Source organism: Zonotrichia albicollis, chromosome 6, assembly GCF_047830755.1.
Source record: "Zonotrichia albicollis isolate bZonAlb1 chromosome 6, bZonAlb1.hap1, whole genome shotgun sequence".
Classification (NCBI taxonomy): domain Eukaryota; kingdom Metazoa; phylum Chordata; class Aves; order Passeriformes; family Passerellidae; genus Zonotrichia; species Zonotrichia albicollis.
Window position 1 is genome coordinate 8,802,908 of NC_133824.1, and position 19,582 is coordinate 8,822,489.

Here is a 19,582-nt window from a genome sequence, read left to right on the forward strand (position 1 = left end):
CTTATTTGTCATCAGAATGCTGATTGCTGGTTTATAGGCTCAAATGGGCAAATCGCTAGCAATAAAATATCATTATGCCTCTAGCTGAAAGTTTGGTATCTGATAGGCAGCTTGGAATATTAACTGGTGCAAATAAAAAGTAAAGAACTCTGGACAGACACCAAAATGAAATCAAGAAATAGGTACTAAGCAGAAAAAAGCAGTAGGCCTGCTTTTACTATTAGCAGAGTGTTTTGAATCAGATGCAGTAATAAAGTGACTTAAGAGGATGGATAAAAACCTGAAGTTCTGGAAAAGGATATCTTAGGTAACAGAAAGGCTTGTTGATTGCCATAAGAGTCAGATTCATCTGTGAAATCTTATCATCTTAACGTTGTTTTTTTTTCAATAAACACAAATGCTTTTTTTTACATTTTTAAACAGAATTAATCTTTTATCTGTAAAGACTAATAGCTGGTGGAAAACCGAGTGATCTTGAGGAATATGGGCTGTAGGGAAGGTCCAGAAGGTAAACCAAAACCACAATTTACTGAGCTCAGAGTGCTTAGTATTATTCTTCTGTTTGCATAAGTGTCCATAACTGGCTTTATCTTCCTTTAACACACTACAGCCTATGAGATACAGCACTTTCCTCTTACCATGCTATCTCCTGAGCACAAGCAACACTGGAGATGATGACTCCTAAAAACTACTGACATGACCTAAATACTGTGGAATATTGTATTTTCTTTGTCCAAACCAGGCAGAAAGTCAGGATTGAAGCAAGCTGACATGTCTGGCTGAGATGGGGTGGTCCTGCTCATGGAGTCTGGACTGACAAAACCACTGAATGGAAGCCCAAGTAGAAAGCATGTGATAAATTCATACCCACAAAATCATTATCAAATAACAGCAGCACTGCTGTGTTCTCCAGTTTGGAAGGAAACCATATAACCACAGATTTGATTGAGCTTCTGCTGGGAAGTCAGTGTAATCATCACCTTCAAAACAGATCTGTTGTCTGTCACACGGAGACAAATTGCTTATGACACTTTGCTCTGTTCAATTATTCTTACTATAACAAGATTGAAAAGAAGTTTCTCAGGGTGCTTTTTTTCCCTTTCCTTCCCTTTGCAGCACTGGTGAGGGTGCTTGGCTTTAGCATGTCTTTTTCACTCCCTGCACAGAGGTAGTTATCCTTTCCAAGCAACTGGGCCTGAGGCTTTTCTCATCACATGTTGCTGCACAGGGACCTTGGGAAGCTGGCCACAGGCAGGTCAACATGAAAAAAGGTGGCAGAAATGTGCAAGATGTCATTGGCTTCAGCTCTTCTATCAGCACATATTACACAAAGCAGAATTTGCCCTTAATATTCTTTTGTTGTTCTTACATCAAAGGGCTAAATTTTGCCCACTAATATGAGTAAGAGGCTTTTCAGTTATCTTTCTAATGCAAATTATATCATTTTGCATTTTCCACTGATTATCTGTGGTTTGAAAAGTACCACAGATGTTGAGCAAAGCCTGTACATCAGTTCTCTCCTCCTCTGAGAACAGCATTCAAGTAAGCAAAATTGAAACAGTCCTGTGGGAATTCTAGTTTAGCTGTAGCTCAAGAGGGAAGCCAGTCTGGGCTTCAGAAAGTTTGTCAGATATTTGATGAAACTGTGATCAAAGGACTGGGTGTGCCCAGCTCAGCACCTGAATTTATACCAGGTCATCTCCAGCACATACATTCTCTCCCCTTGCTAGATGCCCATAGTGAGCACGGTGCACTGTTGCATTTAGCAGGTGCTTGAGGTCCATTAGATGACAGCCCAGTGTGAGATCTGCCCTCAGCTCTCATTGCACAACATGGAATAAATTGTATTTGATTGTGGCAACATGCTGACAATGCCAAGGTTAATGAACTAACAAAGAATACTTAATGCAGTCAAATTATGAGAGATTGTTTTACTAGGTGGCATTTAGGATTTAGAATAATCATTACAAAGTAAAACCTCTATCCACCTCTGACTGGGCTTTTGCAGAGGTGCATAACATTTCAAAATGCAGCTGAGCTGAGAAAAAGCAAGTACCCAAAAGGTCTGCAAAGCAACATCAGCCAAACATGATATTACTTAGTGTTTTTTAGGAGCGGTGACAGGAAAGTATGGGGGCAAAGGAACTATATAATGAGTCTGCCTGGTGTTTTTATCACAATGTAAGTAGACCACCTCTCTGGTTGTGCCTGTGTTAATTCTCAGTAACCTGACTCATTTGCAAATTCAAGTTTTGTTATTCTGTGACATAGCCTGGGACTGTAGTCTACAATTATTAATTTAATGGTGGTTTCTGGACCGTACCTTATTACCCAGTCAGATATATTATGACAGAAGACTTCTCCAGGAGTCCACTGAGGTCACTCACAGAACACTGCCAGATGGTCAGACATCCAAGACAGGAAAGAGTAAGAGGAGCCTTTTCACCCAATCCCATCTATCCCTTTGAAAGTGTGAAGTTCTATCAAACTCACCCATTCCTTAGCTTGTGAAAGATAGGGAAGACTGTGGCTTTGCAGGACTCTCCTTCCTCCTATGCTGAACACCCCACAAGGTTGCAATGGGGCCATAGGCAGGCCTTGATCACACATCAAAGGGCACAGTATGAAAGGCACCTGCCAGAGTTGGAAGAATCAATGTCAGCTCTTTTTCTTTGCCAAAAAGACTATTGATTCTCTATACTTACTCCAGTAACTTGGCTGACAGGTTCATAGGACAGCAAGAATCTCAGCTAACAACAGTGCTGCTTCAGCCAGTTGTTCTTAATAACCCTGCCAAGGAAAGAAGATTTATAGACAGGAGCTGAACAAGGCAAGAGAATACTTTTTTTTTTTTTAATGTAAGAACATATTTCAGGACATTTTGCTTGGGTACCAGTTGTCTCATTCTTTTCCACAAAGCTGCAAGAGCACAGTCTCTCTGGAGTGCTCTATGGGTAAGAAGTGATATATGAAGTAGGGTAAGAGGATATACATAAAGCTGGTTGGTCTGTGTGTTCCCTCATATAGCAGCAGCTGTACAATAGCAAAGGTTCTTAAATCATCACCTTCTAGACTCACAACTAACACATTTCCCCTTGAAGTTAATTAGAAAACTCTTGCTGATCTATATGCAGGTTATATGCTTAACACAGTCAATGTTTGTCCCTCCATACGTCCACTTTACCTAAGGCCCCCCTCTTGTTTGGCTATTATTGACATGAGCACACATTTTTCTTCAAAATTAATAACCAGCTCTTTCCACATGACCTCTCTTCTTTGTCAGACATCTATATCCTGACCTGCTGCTTCAGAGACACTACCAAATCTGGCACAATGCCCTGGCAAATAAAGGCAATACAAGAAAAACAGGAGTGAAGGTGATTGGTTGGATGTTACTGCTGTGGTAGAATGTATGTCACAAGAAGGAATGTGCCACGCTGACTGTAGGATAGCTCGGATTTACTATACTTTCAAACCATACCTTAAATGCACTGTGGTTTTTAGGATGTCTGTATTTTTTTTCCTCTCACCTAAAGCAGCCCCTTCTATCCATTATCTTTATGTACCCTCTGTCCTCCAGAGAATATCTGGTGGAAATGCCAACCAGCCCAAAGCACCATGCAGGCTGGCACCTTGGGCTTTACAACACTTTTATGGGAGCTATAAAGAAGACACCCAGAAAATAGACTGATAAATGAGATAGTCTGCACATGTTTGTTATGTGACTGTGACAATGCCAGATTATGGAAATAGATATTTGTCAAGTTTTACTCATTAAAAAGCAGCAGAGAAGGCCAAGCTTCTTTAATTTTTTCTTTTATTTTTGCAAATCATGCTTCAGTAAACCACATGAGGAAAAGTTTTGTTTATATTGGACTTTCAGTCTTATCTATTTGTTGAACAACATCAAGCAGGTAATGTTTGGAGGACTTCTGAGGACTTAGAGCTTTTCAGTTTGGTCTTGCATCATATATTCATACTGGAACAAAAAGTCAGCACCCTTGGCAAGAAAAAAATCACAGTCTTGTAAAAACATTACACTTCTTGAATTCTGGCAATGCACTGACTAGGAGTGGGCTTTGAACTCTGAGATGACAAGGTGTGCTTTAGTGCCAGGGGGAGGGAGTCCCCTGGAGACATGTACTGCAGAGAGAGAATTTAATCACTAAGATGTTTTTAGGCTGAAACACCTAAATGGTGGATTAGACTGAAATGCAGTCAAAGAATGTGCTGACAGGTGTTCTCCAAGTAGGAACCAATTAAAGAAAAAAGGACATTTCCTTCTGTAAGTACAAATCTAATTTTTCGTTATTCTTCTGAATATACAATATAGAAATTATTCCACTTTAATAGATAGGGATGAATTCTAAATTTTACCTGAGTCTCTTCCAGTACTAAGCAATTATTTCTCCCTTTTTCTCACCCAAATGCCTTAGGCTAGTTTACAAAAAATAACAATATTCTAAAAGATTTGGCTGTCACTTTGCTGAACAGTGGTTTCTAGATAATAGGACAGAATTCACAATCAACCTTAATAGGTCTGTGGTAGAAACTATTAAATACCCCAGTTAGGACTGAGATGGAACAGTCCCCAAGGGACCTTTGTGCTCTGATCTCACTGCCACTGGAAGAATAAATAAGTGCATAGCCTGTCACCCTGGCTAATAACTCCCAGAGACAGAGGTTACCATTACGCAATGGGAGTTAGCCTGTGTTTCACTGATGTCTTGCTACTAAATTTGCCTTCCTGAAAGGCTTTTAATGACTACAAGAAAAAAAGAGATGTCAGACTTGAGGCTTACGACCCAGCAGTCTGGGTCTTATGACAGCCAGCACTAATCAAGCATAGAAGAATTTTTTTTTTTTTAAATAATGTACCAATAGCTTTTCTTTGGAAGGGAATATGAATTATAATTGTCCTACCTACAGTGAATACAAATATTTCTTGACCAGGAATTATCCTGCAGCACACAGGACACTGCAGGGGGTCACCAGGTCCCCAGGAGCCATAACACGGAGGAACCAGAGGAAGGACAAAGATTCAGCATGCGGTGTTCTATGTCATGTTGTAAGGCCCCAAAAAACTCATTCAATGAGACTTTTAGAAGGGCTTACAGTTGTTCATGTACTCTGAGCTAGATGCATGGGAGAAATACTGATAAGATATTCTCAAGAGTTCAAAACAGAAAAAAAAACCCCCAAAACTTTACTGGCAACCTCAGACAGTCAGAGAAGTTTGGCAAAAGGTTTAGAGCAGTATTCAATAAACATAAAACACTTCTCAAAGCATTACCTTCACAAGCTCTCAGCCAGTTTGATTTTAAATTGCTCAAAAACTCCAAGAAGATAGAAGTAGTAAAAGAAGGAAGACAGAAAAGAACAAATATAGCTACAAACTCCTACCAAATCTGAGGTTCTGATCCCTACTTGAAAAAAAAAATTAGAAATAATTGAAGTTACAACATTTCTCTAACACCTTTTGCATTTACAACCCTCAAGTGTTTTACAAATATTAACTTATTGCAGACCCCAGAAGAGCTTCATTACTTTTCCCCTGCTCTCTGTTTTACAGATGAAAAAACAGAGCAAAGTGAAATGTCTTTCCCAAGATCACAAACGTTCTGCCTCACAACCACCAATTTTGATGCTCCTGTTCATGCCACTCTATCACACTGACAAGTTAGTGATACTCCCCAGTGTGAAATGGTCTGCTGGGAATAAAATGTGTAACCCATCAAATACACAGCTTGTTTACTCTTTGCTTACATTTAAAATACCTCTTTAAATAATACGTTTTCAGTGAGCAATTTGAACAGCTCATTATTTATACCATTAAATCATGCTAAGGTATTTTTTGAAGTCAAATCTAATTAAATTACTGTTAACTTCAAGCAAGAAGTTGAGCCAGTGATTCACTGAAGGATTTATCTCTGTCATATTTGCAATTAAACATATTGATCCATTTATATATATTTTGCTCTAGTTAAAACTCTCAGGATTATAAATTCTGAACAGTCACCATACTTGAGGTGAGGAATACCAGTTTCAGGAGGACAACATTCAGAATAACCTTTCTTTTTGCACTAAAAAGCATTTTTCTCCATGACCTGCATGTTTAACTTCTGAGGTTTCTCCTTCACAAAACACAAAGAATTCTGTTTTACTTGTGTTTTAAAGACTATCAAGAGGCAGTGTACCTTCTTTTTCTTTTTTCAGCGAGTGACTGCCTTTGAAATCACTTTAAGTGTAAGGCATGAAATATTTCTTTGTGAGTTCACATACTTCTAAAAGCAGCAAAAATGCCAAACTAATGCCTTTAAAACAGGTTGGTTTTGAGGCTGTTTCCATATTTAGGTGTCTGATTTGGGGTGTCTGGAAAGAGCCTGGTTCAAAGGGTGGATTTTCAGCTTGATATGTTTCCCAAAAGATTGTGTATATTTATGTATGTAGCATGTGTGTGCCTCTGCACTGAGCTCTCTGAGTGGGGCACTGGTTTGTGCTGTGAATGTTCCCAGTCCCCTTGAATGGAATCAAACCTTCAGATTCCAAATTTTGTATTTTGATGGGAAGTGAGCTCAGGTGTCCTGGGCTCTCATGGTGTTTAGCCCCACTGGGTCACCTCTTGGGCCACAGCTGCTTCCATTCAGAATGAAGAGCATTATACACTTGAGCATCCTCCTTGGGAACTGGGATTTTTCTCTTACAGCAAATTCCTCCCAGTCTTGTTTCTCCTAACAGTTCATCTCAAGCCTTCAGATTTTTCTCACTCTTGGATCTATTTTTAAAACCATTTTTTTCTATAATATATAATCAGTACTCACCTGACAGGAGAGTGTACTCAAGACTTCAAAAAGCTGCTTTAGGACCACATGATAATAATTCTCCTTAATCCCAAATATAGACAAGATACAGAGCAGGGCCTACAACAAGTTTTATAGAGAGCATTAGTGTCAGCAGTTTAGAGAGAATTAAAAAGAAAAATAACATTTCATCCCTGAGGAAAAATCCAAGTAGTGCATAAGACTAAAAGGAACATTTCTATTGGGAATTGCTTATGAAAGAAATTTTTAGTTCAAAATAAGGAAATCAGTTGGCACTGCATAGGGATTGTATTGATCAAAAATAGTCTTCTGAAATATTACAATTCAAAGCAAAGATACAAATAAAAGTAAGCAACCCAAATGCAGGAGAAACTAAATCTTGCACTTGCAGCAAAGATTGTGTTCAGACTCCAAATAAGACAGATGCTTCTTGCAGTTGGGAAAATTTGAAACCTGACTTATAGCTATGATCCATAACAGTGCTAGATTTATTGACCACCTGCTGTGAAAACAGAGACCTTTTTTGCAGCAAAACCTCAGCTCACCATGTGTGAAGTGTCTCCTGTGTCATTTTCACGATTTCCTAGAAGTTGTGATTAACCCAGATGCCAGTGCTGCTCCATTCCTGCATGCTCACCAATCAGTGCAGGATTAATAAGATGCCAGGTGAGACCACTGAACCTCCTGGTGAGCTATTGAAAGAAAAGTGAGTGTGCTAAAAATATTTAGAGATTTATTTGAGTTCTCCACATGAAGTCTTCTGTAATTTATCACTTCAGTTCACACTTGTTCTGTTTTGTTTAATTTTAGAAGGGGGCCTTTCTCTCCTGTTTTTTACAGTGACCACATCACAGGTTTGGGTCTGTGACAGCCATGAGTGCACTCCAGTCCCTGTGTTTAGCTATTTTTCTATCTGCTACACTTGCAAGCTCCTCCAGTTGTTCTGCCGAGCACAGAGATGCTTAAGCTATACAGATCTCAAATGCATGTGTACTGAGCAAAAGGGTTAGGGTATTCTCTGATTTATGAGTAATGCTTTTCATAAGTATCCAGAGATATGAATGGGCACAGAGCTGAAACAAGCAGGGGATTGATTCTTGTTCTTCTGAGCTGCAGCAAAAGCCTGCTCTGCTTTACTTAATCACAGTAAAACAACCCTCTCATCTAATGGTTATTTTAATTTTATCCAGATCTCCTTAGAACAGATTCTGTGAGAATCTGAAAGCAAAATCAAACATGACATTTTGGGATGTTCACCAAAAGCAGTTGAATGGATGAATGAAAACACCAGTTTTTCTCCAGTAGTTCAATACCCAGGATTGGAGACATGACAAGTTTTATAAATAAAAAAATTTTGGTTTTTTATTTATAAATAAATGTAAATTGCTGACAAATAGAAGTGATCTGTTAAATTTATTTGAAATAAATATATAAGCATAGAAACAGCACCATGGAGCTGTTGGATGCCATGTAGGCAATAACAGCAACTATTCCAACTATCCTCTGTATGAAAGTCTTCCAAAATCAGCATGGACTGCAAAGTGCAAAAGCAGTATAGGTACATGAATGTAAAGGTAGTGGATGTCATTGCCACTCTGGATGACCCTCAACTGGGTCTCTCACTACATATAAGCAAGATAACAAGGCATATTTGTTTCTTATTCTTCTAAATAGACACGTAAACTGACTGCAACACAAGGATGAGGAATAGAGTGGTTGGTTGTACAGAATAAAATCAAGTTTTTACTACAAATCTATCTCAAAATGGCCAGTTCCAGCCAGATTGAGAAGTCAATATATACCAAGATAACTTGCAGGTGATGTTGAGGTAGAAAAATAGATAGGTTCATATATGCCTGGGAGGAAAATTATCTGAAAATGTAAGCAGTCAGACCAGTACTGATCTGGTGTAAAATGGAAGGCATGAATGATACTCAGAAAAATGTTTTGGTGAATGGGCGTCTCAGTGAAGCTGGTGGTGTTGTTTTAGGCTGAGAAACTCAAATTCATTGCTCAAAATCATTAGTTGTCTTTGGAGATCTTGATCCTTTCTTTATACGGAGAGCCATTTGCAGGTGAGTAGGTTTTTTTTAAAAAAACACATTGCTATATCACATTAAAAATACATTACATTATATTACATTAAAATATATTGTTATATAGCTATGTAAATAAATACATAAATCAATTTATTCCATTCAAGAGAGAGCTGTGGGTATGTTATATTTATCTCCACTAAGCATTGAATAAAAGCTTAAGGGCCTGTGGAAAGTAGTAAGGGTTGAGTACTTCTGAAAGGTGGATGCAGGCATTTCCTGTCCTGTGCTCCTGCTTACTGCTGTTGTACTGCTCAGTCACAGTTTCACAGGACTTAACCCCAGACAGAGATTAAATGACAACTTTTTATGAGTTTAGGCAAACTTACTGAGCTGACTGCATGCAGGAGTACATTTTCTTTCTAAGGTGATTTATCTCCTTTATGTGGCTGGAGCGATAAATAATCTGAAAATTAACGCCATGCTCCCCTGTAAAATAAAAATCCACATTAATCTCAGCTATCAGAGGCAACTATAAATCAAATTAAAGCAAAACAGGGCAAAGAGGGGTTGGAAACAAAGCCCCATCCCTGGCAACACAGCCCTAGGCAGATATTATAGCAGTGTTGGCTGAGACTAGCTGTCAAGAGGCCCCAGAGAACTGGCTCTTGGGGCACCTGCCACAGCATTGAACATGAATCTTCAGGTCTCCATGAGCCAGGTCCTGGATTTCACTGTGGGCAATAATTACCTCTGCTCCAGGAAGGAGATCAGTAGGAAAGCTGAATCTTTTGTCAACAGGAGGAGTAATGAGTAACTGGAGAGCAGAAATACAGAATGCCAAATGTAGCAGAGTCTTTAAATTTTAACACAAGGTACCATTGGTCCTCATGGGTCAACAGAACTGAGCAACTTCACCTTGTCCAGGTGATCTGTCTGAGTCACAGGTGTGGGTTATCCTGTACCCAGTGTGTGAGTTATCCTGGCTGTCTTTTTGCAGCCTCTCTTCTGGAAGAATTACTGAACTCTTCTATAAAAATTGTTTCTAAGTAATCTCTCTTGGGTTAAAAGCCAATGCTGTTCTTTTTGAGCTAGCTCTGAAAAATCTCCCCCATAACTAAATATACAGGATTCCCTAGAAGCAGTACCTCTCACTGATGCCAATTGAGGGAGCAGGAGTTGTTCCATATTTGAAAGCTAAAGGTAAGGAGATGAAGGAAAGAAGTATACATAGCTATTTCAGAATCTGTGGGCAGTTATTTCTACTGGATTCTGAAATATAGTGGAATTCCTATAATTTTCTTAGCCTGAATAAACATATTCATCAGGGCACTCTTTCATCAAAGAATGCTGTATGCAGATATCTGTAGGTGCATGGATGCTACATCCTACAGATGATATACAGATTCATTCTTAGATATACACTTACAAAGCCCCCTGATCTGCAATCTAAACAAGCATCATTTGCTATCAGATTTGCAGCACTCTGATATTCTCTACTCCAAACTAGTCCTGGGTGAATTCCATCCCTGCAGCTCACTCATTTTTCTATTACAGCTAATCCAATTACTTCAGACTCTTATCTTCCTTCCAGTGTGCACATAGGCCATCTTCCTCATGGAAGCCATCCTGTAGAAAAGTTAATAAGCATATTTATGTTAGAGAAGTTATGGACCAGAGTGTTTATGGGCACAGGAATTTGTTATCTTTGTGCTAAGCGAAGAAACATATTGATAGACAAGATAGATGAGCAATTTAAACAAATGGAAAGGAACCATGAATGGATAACTGAAAAGGGCTACACTTCACCCCCAGTTCATAGAAATAGCACAAAGAGAAATGTTCTTGAAAGCAGATGGTTGGCACCGGAGAGAGCTTTTGAACACAAATTTTCTCCCTTTCCAAAATTAAAATATGCAGTGCACCCATTGCTCATGGAGTTTCTCACCCTGTAGATGTAGGTCTGGCAGTGCTCACCAGAACTCTTTACTTCAAGCAAGTCAGAGTTAAAATTTTACTTTGTTCTAACTAAAACTTGTTGTAAAGAGAGAATCAGTGTCTTCTTGTGCTTGAGCTAGTTGCAGAAATGAGTTGGAGCTGTTAAGAGACAGATGTTACCAGAGTCGAAAATGCCTGGAGGCCTCCTCACACAGAGGACCCCACTGAAGCCTGAGTGTTAAAATGCACCCACAGAGTTTGTAAGCTTACACCAAGTAATTCCAGCAAAATCCTTCTGGTGCAATTATTCTCTTTCTGCACCTGTATGGTGACTTATTTTCCAAACTTCCAGTGGCGAGGCCAGGTACCAGATTCAAGCACCAACATGGGATCCAATAACTGCTTATCTGCGATGCCTTGGAAGAAGCCTGATGACTCAGGCACATTTTGAAAGATGAAGGGGCAAGACTTCTGCTAGCTGAGAGCTAATCCTGCTCCAGCACCACAGATTTGGAGAGAAAAGGACTAATGCACACCCTGAACAGTGCTGCCATCCCCACCAAGGAGGCCAGGAGTAAAAGCCCTGGGACTCTGGAGATGCACCTCAGAGAGTTCTTCTGTCCTCACCAACAGGGCTGGAAGAAGGGGAGATCAGCACCAGGCTAACCTGTAGAAGGAAAAAGGAGGGAAAAGGGGAAAAAGACCCAGCCTGTTTGCTCTGGGACTCAAATCAGCCCTTAGCTGTTCTAAATAGCTCTGTGCAAGACTGTCAGCATAGCAGATGCTGGATTATTACAGAAAAAATAAGCATTATGAAAATATATTCAGGTGCAGGAGAGGGATGGGGCAAACCAGTATCTGGTAAAACAGCTTTGTTGTGAGGCAATTCTTTATCTCAAGAGTAAACACTTAGTCCCCCAGGCAAGAAAGAATCACTGTTAAAATCCTTCATAATTAAAGAAGGATTATATAATATATATATTTTATATATATATATATATATATATATATATATAAATATATATATATATAGGATCCTATATTATATACAGGATATATGATCTTGAGGACCTATTTCCTCTCCTGGTGGGAGGAGACATTGCAAAAACATTCAAAAGGACAGTGGGGTACTGTTATCAAAATCAGCATAGCAGGCCCAGGAAGTTCCTAACTCTGATTCTTCCTGAAGACAACAAAGACAACGGGCTTCTGCCTTCAATATCCAGTATACAATGGCAGAATTACATTTCTGGATGTCTAGACAAGTGTGTGGAGCTGGACTGTGCATTTCCAGTTCACTGGACACCGCTCTACAGGCATGGGTTCCTATAGGTGCTGCACGCATGTCAGCTTCTCTCCCACAGCTGGGACTTAGCAGGACTGCTGCTGTTACCTGGCCAATTTTTGTAGAGAAAACCAGAAAAAGGCAGCTAAGGAGGTGATTTGGAACAGCAGGGTGTTCCCAAGAAATATTAAGCTACCCTCTGCAAATAAACTTATTTCAAAGACAGAGATTTGCTTCTCAGTTTCCTTTTATGCTTGCATTTTACGCCTTCTCACTGTTCTTCTCTTTAAGACTGTAAGTGCACTGGGACATCCCTGCTTGTTCCTCAGCATTTGACCAGGGCCTTATTAAGTGAAGGCCTAATATTAGCTTATCCCTTGGCACTGCAGCAATAAGCAAAAGAAAATAATATTCACATTAGACAGCCACTATAGCTGTGGACACAAAGAGAGTAAAATGGATGTGCTTGTTCATAAATAGAGAAATGTTTCCTTTGATTATTGGTTTCCTCCTTCCTCATTATAAAAAATTATCAATTTTTCCTGCCTATAGGTACAGCAAGATTACTCATCACCAAGTTAACAGCAATGCACTCCAAAATTGCTTCTGTAATTCAGCTACAACAGCACAAGTAAGAAGGACTAAATGACAAGGAGGTATGCTGAATATACGAAAATACTGTATGCAAATTGTTGTAATTCATGACTGAGTCACAAAAAATATGTATTCAAAATCTGTCATGATTTAAACATTTAAGAATAGATTGCTATGCATTTATGTAATAACTTTTCATTAGAGGATCTCAAAATGCTTAGGAGGCACTGAGATGAAAGCATGATGATGTCAGTCTTACAGGACAGCTCTAGGTGCATTTCTTTTCAAATGAGCAGCTAGTGGCTCCCAGGGACTTCCAACACACCAGACCAATACTTGATAGTCTGGGGGAAGAAAAAGGGCTGAAAAAGGTAAATCTGATAACTCTTCCAGTCCTCAAATGGGTTCAGGCTCTGTTGATCCTTACAGATGCATTTCTAATACCCTTTAAAATATCCAGTGATAGAGAAATTGCAAATATATCTAGCCTCCTTCTCTCTGATTATACCTTACATGACTTCATGTAAGCAGCAAGCAAATATGTTGCAAATAAGCAACAGGAAAATACATTGCAAATACAGTAATACCCCCAAAATTTTCTCACTAAACAAGAATTCTTAGTACTAGCAAAGCCATGATGCAGCTCATCATTCATCACAACAAAGAAAGCACTGGAATTTTTTAGCACGTTCCTTCACTGGTTTTCAGTAGGCTGAGCAGAATGGAAATTTGAAGCAAGAGAGAGCACACCTCAGGCTGTGTGGAACAGAGTGTGGGCACTGATGTTAGGAGTCATAAAGATGGAAACCTAAATCAATGTCTTCCTGGGACCTCCTGAGAGCTCTCTCACTGTTTGGTGAGACAAAGACTGCAAGATAAAGAGTACTCCAAGGTGTAAGTGCTTCAGCTGGAGGAACTATGGACTGCCAGACCCTACTGAGAGATTTCTTCCTCTTCCTAGTGCATGTATTTGTTAAGATGAAAAAGGGAAAGGAACAGATCAAGGATTTGAATGTTAACAAAAAGACAGAACAATAATCTTAGAAACATAAAGATAATAACTGGGATTTTATTAATAGGAGATAATTTTTTTTTTATTTTAGAACGCAATAAGATCTAAATCCACTGGCTGATTCAGAGCAAAAAAGATGTGTTGAAACTGCTGACACATGCCTGCTGATGTTGGTGGCCTTAGTAAGAGACATCCCCACATTTTGCATAAGATTCTGCCAGGGAAGTAATTTGGCATTACAGTGCCAACATGTGACATAAAAGAAGTTACAGGCAGTGTAATCTCTGTTTGATTTCATCAAAACATCCATAGCATAGGCTCAAGGCAAAGTACTTCAGAACTTATACCTTTTTTCTTAGGATTGTTGCCTAAACATATTGTTGCCTTTCCCTTATGTCTAGCTGAGAAAATTCTTTGCACTGTGTACATCTCCAGGTCTTCCCCTGCAGAGAGCGCTGCTGCCAGAAAAATGCCTTCTGACCCTAGAAAATACTTAGAGGGGACAACAGAAACCCACAGGCACAGCCTGGTAGGACTGCTTTAGGAACACGTTGCTGCCAAGAGATGCGAAATGCTTCGCCATACCTCAATGTTTGAATTATTTTATGATGTAGATTTATGAACTTTCATAGCAGCATTTATCTATGTTCTTCAAAGGCCAAGCCAAGATTAGTGCAGTTGTCAGTGCTGTAAGACCCATGTGTTTGGCTGCCTTCTGTACAGGGAAGGTAGCAAGGTCTGTCAGGCAGTCCCTCTGACAGCCAGTCTGAGCCACAAGGAGCCATGCTCCCAGCTACTGCGCTAATCTAACAAAATTCTAGCAATATCTCACTGAACATTAACCTACCACCTACTGTCAGCAGGCCGATCCCAGGATACCTTCTGCATACCAGAAAGCATAGGCACCACTTTGGGTATCTTTCTTCTCTTTCTTCAGATATTAAAGACCACACAGGATCTAAGAAATTACAGCAGTGGCCAACTGGATTGGTGTACCTCAAGAAGACTTCAGACACAGGAAATGCAAAAGATTTGGAAAGATTTAACAAGCTGTAATAGTCTAGAAACGGCTGACAAATCACTGGATTTTCCTTTCCATCTGCAAATAAAACGACAATTTACTGGCAGCAGACTACAAATATGTTGGACAGCTCTGAATTCATATATAAAAAAAATCCTGTATTACATACAAAAAAGGCTTACTAGAAGAACTGGGACTTACCAGTAACGCCACTGGGACCTGCTACCAGTAACGCCACTGGGACCTGCCAGTCCCCACTGGGACTCCTCCATTGTCCTGGAGCAGTGTTTGGTGCTCAGCATGAAGATTTCTGAAAGAAACTCTCCCCGTTAAACCGAGTGCTCTATGACTGCACCGGAGGTCACTGGCGAGCTGGTGCTGTCTTTGTGATAGTCCTGCACTAGATGGGGCTTATAACCAATCAATAGCTCTTGTTATGAGACAGATGGATCCATTATAATCTGACCTGCTCAGACTCTGGCTCTTAACCCTTAACCTTAGCTGATGTAAAATATTCACCAAAATTCGCTGTTAGACATCGGACCAGCCTCATATTTCTTTCCCTGCCATTAACAAATGTCACATATTTGTCAGCGGCACAGATTATCTCATCCACCTCATCATAGTGTATGCCATGTTGTTGAATGTGTTGTTAAAGAACCAGAAGAACAGCATTTTTTAAAAATGCACTGTTGTGGAATTTGTGAGTAGATGAATAGAAAAAAAAAAGTTAAGGAATGTTTCCACCAGTATTTTCTTACAACAATAAATAACACATTTATTATTTTGCCAGGGCTTAGGGTTTTGATAAGCACAAAGCTCAGAGCTCCAGGAACACTGCAGCCACAAAAGGAATCCCAAGGGGAATGCAAAACTACAACGACATGGCTTTTTACAAAGCTTTTTCCTTGCAGCCAGCCGTACCGCAAGATTGCCTATCCTGTCAAGGGTAAGGGTCAGGGTTAGGCCTAGGGTTGTGATTTTTTAAACCAGGAAGCCCTGAGCTCCAGGCACACTGCAGCTGCAACAGGCAACCCAAGGGGAATGCAAAACTGCCACAACATGGCTGCCTCCACAGCTTTTTCCTTGGAGCCAGCCATAGCCCAAGGCTGGCTTTCCTGCCTAGGGTTACGGTCACGGTTAAAGTTGCGCCTAGGGTTAGGGTTTTGAAAACCACAAAGCTCAGAGCTCCAGGAACCCTGCAGCCACAAAAGGCATCCCAAGAGTAATGCAAAACTGCCACAACATGGCATCCTCAACAGTTTTTTCCTTGGGACCATCCTTAAACCAAGGCTGATTTACATGCCTAGGGTTAGGGTTAGGGTTGTGCCTAGGGTTAAGGTTTTATAAACCAGGAAGCCCTGAGCTCCAGGCACCCTACAGGCAGGAATGCATCCCAAGGGGAGTGACAAACTGCCACAACATGGCTGCCTCCAATATTTTCCTTGGGACCATCCCTAAACCTAGGCTCATTTACCTACCTAGGGTTAGGGTTAGGGTTGTGCCTAGGGTTAGAGTTTTTTAACCAGGAAGCCCTGACCTCCAGGCAAAGTGCGGCTGCAAAAGGCATCCCAAGGGGAGCGACAAACTGCCACAACATGGCTGCCTCCACAGGTTTTTCCTTGGAGCCAACTCTAGCCCAAGACTGCTTTTCCGGCCTAGGGTTAGCGTTATGGTTACGCCCAGGGTTAGAGTTTTTTAAACCAGGAAACCCTGAGCTCTAGGCACCCTACAGCCACAAAAGGCATCCCAGGGAAGTGCAAAACAACATGGCTGCCTACACAGATTTTTCTTTGGGACCATCCCTAACCCTAGGCTAATTCACGGACCAGGGGTTAGAGTTAGGGTTAGGGTTACGCCTAGCTTTAGGTTTTTTAAACCAGGAAGCCCCGAGCTCCAGGCACACTGCAGCTGCGAAAGACATCCCAAGGGGAACTCAAAACTGCCACAATTTGGCTGCCTCCACAGCTTTTTCCTTGGAGCCATCGAGAACCTAATGCTGCCTTTGCTGCCTACACTTAGGATTAGGGTTATGCCTATGGTTAGGGTTTTGAAAACCACAATGCTCAGAGCTCCAGGAACCCTGCAGCTGCAAAAGGCATCCCAAGGGGAGCGCAAAACTGCCTCATCATGGCTTCCTCCACAGCTTTTTCCTTGGAGCCAGCCACAGCCTAACTCTGCCTTTTCTTCTCTAGGGTTAGGGTTAGTGTTGCGGACCCCTAGAGCTTGGAACCCAGATATGAATCCAGATGATCTGTGTGCTTGCAGTAACAATGACAGGCTGGACATTCCTCATCTGAGATCTGTAGAGTGATAGCTTTCTAAAATCTGGTTCCTAATTTTTCAGGCTAGCTATCATGTCAACTAGAAACAGAGGTAAAAAAAAGTACAGAGTGGAAAGTGTTAAACTGGTCATTTTTCATGGATTTTTTAATGAAACATTTTCAAATATACAGAGCTGCTCAGAGTAGTTTTAGTCACATATTTTCAGTAGGCATAGAAACTTTTGGACTTGTAGTTTTAGGGAGTATTCTGATGCTTAGGATTGATTATTCTGGTAACCAAAATTAGATCAGTCTGACCAAATATGTACATGTTTCTCCTTGAAGGATGAGTTTAAAAAAAATAAGCTATACTGATAATTTTTTTTTAGAAGCAGTGATTCTTCATCCTTGCCTTTCATCTGGATCTGCTTAGACTCTTGTACATTTACTTAGCCCTGTCCTTGCCATCCCTACGTTTCCATAAGATGTAGGCAAAAAGAGTCCAAGAGAAAATGTGAATGCAATGCTTTCATACCATCTTTTACACATTCCAATAACAAGTATTTAATCTTTTAGACCAGAGCGGCAATGTATAATGAGTGAAAAAGTGACATAGCACTTAAGTGATTTCTGCAACCTGCAGTTCACTCAGCATGCAGAGATTTCATTACAAAGTCACAAGTGATTGAAAATGTAATATATGTAAGAAGTAATGCGTTGTGTGAACAATTGATAAAGCTGAAAATAGGACATATTTGGGGCACACAATCCCTTACATCTAGGATTTTTTCTGGAGAGTTTAATAACTAATCCCACACATTTACCTTACCACACATATTTATAAACAAAGAGCAAGGATACTGCTGACAAAATCCATTTTTGAAGAGAAAAAAATGTGAGAAACTACTGTTAAGTTAATAAGCAGAAGGTCTGTTTATCACTGAAAGTAGCATCTCAGAGTCAGAAAACAGAAAATACAACAGGCTTGTATGATGTACAGCCACAGCTTTTTGACCACGAATAAAAATTTACCATGTCCTGTACTTTCAGGTGAGGGAACACAAGCTAAAGATTACATACAACTTTCTATGTTGGTGCTATTCACTCCTCACCTAATCTGACATCGAAACATTGATTTTGATTACAGTATTCCTGGCCTATAGAGTGAAATGGGGGCACCCTGCCACTGTTTTCCAGATGCAGTGCAATAGCCAGAATTTATCTGAGAGAAAACTTTAAGAGCACTTATTGAAATTCAGGTACTTATAAAACTTAAAACTAATTTCCAAAACTTTAATATCATGAAAATCAAAGAATCATTTGTTATCCAAATGCATTCTAGATATCCTCAAAGTTGGGAATCTTTTCCCAAGTTGGAAATATTGAACAATAGAATAATCGAATCTTCCAAAAATCAAATCTGTTACTTGTATGTCCTCAGTTTTATGAAATAATTGGGATCATCAAGAAGAATTCTCTCCCCTCCTTGGGAAGAGATTATGGTATTTGAAGAAATGCAATTTCCTCCACTGTTTCTGTTGATCTTTATTAATTCCTGATCTTCTAAAATTATTGCAATAAATTGTGGATTACTAGGTAGAAACTTGAAATCCAAAACCAGTAAATTTTCCTTCCACATGTTGAAAGCACTGCTTAAGATATATGGAGTAATAAAAATATCCTTTAAAAATAGCAACAAAAGTCATTTCAGTGCAAGCAAAAGTGACGTTGTACATTTACCTGCTTGCTGATGTTTTTCTAGACTCAAACCCAAAAATTAATCTGGGACAGATCATGCCAGTCTAACGAAGGCTTTAAAAAGTCAGTGCTAAAATGTTTTCTAGCATGTTTATGTTTATGTTTTCTAGCATTTCTCCAGGTTGGACACTCTTCTTGAGTTCATTGACTTGCATCCAAAAATGTCATTAGTAAAACACTGCTTAAGTGGATTCTTTCTAGGTCTGTCTGACCACAGAGCCTGAGAGGAGGCTGCCTTTGCTTCCTCTGCTACTGGCTTCAGCTAAAACCCCTCTGATGTCTCTAAAAACATAGGGAGCAAATTTCCCTAAAGTCAGACTGGGGAATATCTATTGATTTTAATAAAGTTTAGACAAGTCAACATCAAAGAGAACCTTCTCCTGTGCTCTCTGAACATTTGAATTTATGCTGTAAACTCCATCAATACTGACAAAATAAATAGCCTCCTAAAGGCTATTATGGCTACTTAGATTAAAGAAATATGATAATATTTGTAAGTACAGCTAATCAGTGTTGCAAGCCTTACTAATGTTTCCGGAGTAGTTGCTCCATTGGAGTGTTAATCACGATTTCTCTGATTATCAGCAATTTTTTAAAAAATAAAAACATGAAGCAAACAAGATAAATATTCATCCTTGGTAATCAGATCAAAGATGAAAGGGGAATTGAGTAATGGTCATCATTCTGTTGAATATTAATATTTGGCTTAAATTTTTCAAGAAACTGCTTGAATGATGCTGTTGGTGCAGTCTTTTGCTGAAAACAAAAAAAAAAGAGAAGACCCTTTTAAAATAGTTTAAGTTATTATTTTGAGCTGTAACACTTATAAATCACTTTTCATCTCCTGAGCCAG

At 39.7% G+C, this 19,582-nt stretch overlaps 1 long non-coding RNA gene across 1 annotated transcript in view; it reads right to left on the bottom strand.

The window, feature by feature from the left end:
- LOC141729330 (uncharacterized) overlaps window positions 1–2,775 on the bottom strand; it is a 78,784-nt gene extending 76,009 nt beyond the window's left edge. The window contains exon 1 of the long non-coding RNA XR_012580710.1: window positions 2,494–2,775. This is a non-coding gene — a long non-coding RNA (uncharacterized LOC141729330). The remainder of the gene's footprint in view (window positions 1–2,493) is intronic.
- Between the last annotated feature and the right edge of the window lie 16,807 nt (window positions 2,776–19,582).